Genomic DNA, 544 nt, shown 5'->3' with positions numbered 1-544 from the left:
ATTATATATTCTTAAATAATTATTTTATTTCCAGGCTATTTTTTTTTAAATCTTACTCTTGTGGAACATTTTTTAAATAATCCATGAATATTCTAAACATTATGTTTCTAAACTATACTTTTTTAATTTTTCGTTGATTTTCAAATATCTACATTTCGCGTCTAATTTCTTCTGCAAATCGCACAATATGACACCTTATCAATATAATCCTGATAGTATATACAATATAAATACATATTTACTATAATTTTACTTTACTTACTATTCTTTAATTTTAATTTATAATATTTTTATTAATATTATTTTAAAAGACAATTAAACTAAAAATTAAATTTTATAATAATAATTCTACATAAATATTTTTCATTTAATTACAGACTTATATACCACAATATTTTTTTGTATTATTCCCAGAATTTTTTATCTCATTTACAAAGTTATTTATTTATTATTTGTTCTTAATTTTTTTTTGAAAATTCATAACAATCAATAATGTCTCTTTTTTTTCTTTTAATTTAAGATTTTTACAATATAATCTCTCTAT

This window comes from Wasmannia auropunctata, unplaced genomic scaffold (genome assembly GCF_000956235.1).
Source record: "Wasmannia auropunctata unplaced genomic scaffold, wasmannia.A_1.0 LD336092.1, whole genome shotgun sequence".
NCBI lineage: Eukaryota > Metazoa > Arthropoda > Insecta > Hymenoptera > Formicidae > Wasmannia > Wasmannia auropunctata.
Note: the sequence above shows the minus strand (reverse complement) of the source record.